Here is a 3,536-nt window from a genome sequence, read left to right on the forward strand (position 1 = left end):
ATCGGGATCCAAAAACTCAAAACTCTCAGCGGGATAGAAAACACAAGTCATAAGTCATTCGTCTTAGGGTGGGGGGAGGGAGAGAAAAGGAATGGGTGGGGAGGTGCACCGGCTGAGAGGGAAAAGTGGAGATCTAAAAAGAAAAGGCTGCAGGATGTCAGTCAAAACGCCACAAACAGCCGATAACGAGCACACACACACACACACAGTGTGTGATGAAGAAAGAGACAGAACAACCAGTGGCAAAGCCAGAGAGGTCAAGAGAGGGCACTCAGGCTCCGCCCACCACCACACCCACACAGAAAAAAAAACACAAAATAAAGACAAAGAACTAACATTGCATGTGCTTCATTTTCCATCAATAATAAATAATATCATCATAAATAAAACACCTATAAAGAAAAACAGGACAGTAATGAATAGATGAAGATGGTTAAAAACAGTCAGTAAAATGCTGTATTTCATGGTGTAATGCTAAGATGCTCTTTCTGTTTCGTTCAGTTGAAAAATGTGCGCAGACTCTCATTTTGAAAAAGAGAAAAAAGGGAAAAAGAGTATTTTAAGTTCACCTTCGCGTTAATTTAAATTCATGAATTATAAAATGAATGAATATTAATTCAATTCATTTTTTTAAAAATAATTCTGTTGAACCCTGGTTGAAAAACAATGTCTGGCTTTCATTAGTTAAATTTAATAGAATTTTTATTGTTTACTACTTTTGTATTCTATTTAGTCGTTTTTAGTGTGGCTTCAACTGAGAGGTTTTTATCATAAAAATGTAAGAAACTGGATGAAAAACAGAGTTTTGGTTCACAGTCAAATTTCACACAAACAGCAACGCTTTGGCTGCTTTTGGTTTCTTCCACTCACACAATAAGAGCGCTCAGCTCTTCTGTGTGAATTTCAAGATAAAATCCAAGTTCTTTTAAACTTCTTCATAAATGCAGGATTTGTTTTGTTCCTTTAAATGTAGTTTTTTCCCTTTTCAATTTTTATGCATAAAGAAATGAATAAAAAAAAATAATGAAATGAATGAATAAAAAATTGAATTGATTTATATAAATAACTCCTCCATATCCACTGTGAGCTCCGAGCTGAGAGCAGCCATGACAGTCTGCAGCTGCGCTGCTGTTGCCGTGGAAACCAGCTCCAGTCTCCAGCCATGACAGTGAATCAGCAGTTTTTCATGCAGTGCGCACGGCTGAAGAAATGTCGTCTCTCGAGAAGCAAGAGGCGAAATTGAAAAAACAAATTCACAGTGTGAGTCACAAGGCTTTCATGGATTTATGGTGAAGATTTTATGTCTGTAGGATCATCCATTCAGCCACGGCGAGTGTGTAAAGATGTGTGAACTTTTGGATTCAGGCGAGAAAATCTCTCTCCAAAATGCATTGGAGCGGATGGGAGAAATTCCTGCACTCTCCTCAAACAAATGCGTCTGGAGAGAAAACCGTTTGAGATAGAGACAAAGCGACTTGATTGTGAGCGTCACCACAAAAATCCCTACGTTTTGAGGTATAATTTGTGAAGATTGAGCCAGAAATGTGGCCGTAGAATCGAGAGAAGTGTATTTTTTTTGGTTTGAATCCAGAGCCTCCCTCACTCTAACTGCTAGTGTTGCCATGACAACAGCTACATCAAAGGCGGTAGTGTGCTGCCACAGGAAGATGAAAGCAGGGTCAGACTCCGTCTTCACCACTTCCCTTCAGTGTCTACCAGTTGCTGGAAGCACTCCTCAAATCAACGCGCCTCTTCAACGATTGGCTTACTTCAGAGCAAAATGCTACTTTTGGGTTTGTTTCTCGGTACTGCCGTCACGCAGACGGTCAGAGCTTTGACCTCTCGTCTCACGGAGGCTGGCAAACACTCCGGCGGAACAGGCGAGCCTTCACCTGGGAAGCCGCCGTGTTGTGAAGCACAGAAGGAAGAACCGATAAAATCCATCTGCAGGTTTGCCAACGGAGATCGCAACTGTTGGTTGAATTCCACACTGCAGGCTGGCCTGAACTTGGATATTGTCGAGACCAAGCTGCTTTGTCAGCCACCTGAGCTTCTGGCACGGCTGTCAGGCACTCCAGAATTCGCAAGGCTGTTTTTAAGAGCCCTCCATGAGTCAGAACGAGAGTTCAGTTCATCAGATCTCCTCCCAGCCCTGACTGAATTAAGCGAGACGATCCCATCGCTCGCGCTGGGGAGACACAACGACGCTGTAGACGTAGTCCAGCATCTCCTCGGCTGGTTGAACAGGTGTGGCGTTCAGTCGAGTCTTCAGGTCCAGAAAGCGACGACGTGTCCCAGCTGTGGGGAGACGGCGACAGAAAGCACCAACCTGGAAAGCATCGTCTTCCTAACAGCAGGTTCTAGAGACGAGTCCATCGCTTCTCTCTTTGACCACACCCTCCATGAGCGGCACGGCACAGGACCGTGCGGCAGATGCGGCAGCCCCCCGGGGGAGACAAGGAGCTTCTGCAGCCGTCCAGACGTTCTGACACTGAGTTTGAGCCGAACAGAGAGCTCCATATTCTGCAGACCAGACGTGACTGCGTCTGAATTCATAGAGCTGCCTCTGTCCGAGGACCAGAAGCAGGCGTACGTCCTCTCCTCCGTCATCTGCCACTGGGGGTCTGCCACCGGTGGTCACTTCTGGTCATACCTGTTCAAAGGAGAGGAGACCGTTAAAGCTGACGACCAAAACATTTCTGTGGAAGCAGATCGCTTCCCGCGTGACATTGATCGGAATGGAATCATCTACTTTTATGAAAGGGTGAATGAGAAGACAAGGCCACCTCTGGAGCCTCAGCCAGTCCTCCAGGCTGGAGGTTTCAGAACTCTGAGGATCCTCCACCAGGATGTAGGTTTAAACTCTTTTGGGTCAAACACTGAGTCCCAGAGACCAGACCACATCTGCTCCTCTGGGATGGCTCCCGGACTTCCACATCCCGGACCAGCTGAAAGGAGGACTCCAGCCATGGTGTCCAGGGTTCATTCCCTCTTATCACGGCTGATCATGGAGCCTGTACGTGTGTTGAGCCGGACCGGAGCACAGATGCTACTGTGGATCCTGTCGTACTGTAAAGAGTTACTGTTACTCATCATAATCTGGGCTTTAGTGAGAGCCGTCCGGACTTTAGTCGGGTCTCTAGTTAAGGCACTGGTGAGATTTCTGACATGGATGTGAAGTGGTTTAAATTGAGCTTGAACAAGGACAAGAAGTGTAATGACAGGGTTAGGGTTAGGGTTAGGCATGGCTACTCGGGTTAGACACAAGGTCTCTTTTGGTTTTGGGGGATTCCTCTTAGGGTGGGGGGAGGGGGAGAAAAAAGAATGGGTGGGGAGATGCACAGGCTGAGAGGGAAACTGGATACCTTAAAAGAAAAGAGCTGCGCAGGATGTCAGTCAAAACGCCACAAACAGCCAATAGCGAACACAAGAAAAAGACGGAACAACAACCAGTGGCAAAGCCACATTTTTAACTACGTTTCACTGTTGCATCCGTTACTTCCCAGCCCGGGTTATCAAGTACTTGTAATTTGATA

This window comes from Salarias fasciatus, chromosome 23 (assembly GCF_902148845.1).
Source record: "Salarias fasciatus chromosome 23, fSalaFa1.1, whole genome shotgun sequence".
Classification (NCBI taxonomy): Eukaryota; Metazoa; Chordata; class Actinopteri; order Blenniiformes; family Blenniidae; genus Salarias; species Salarias fasciatus.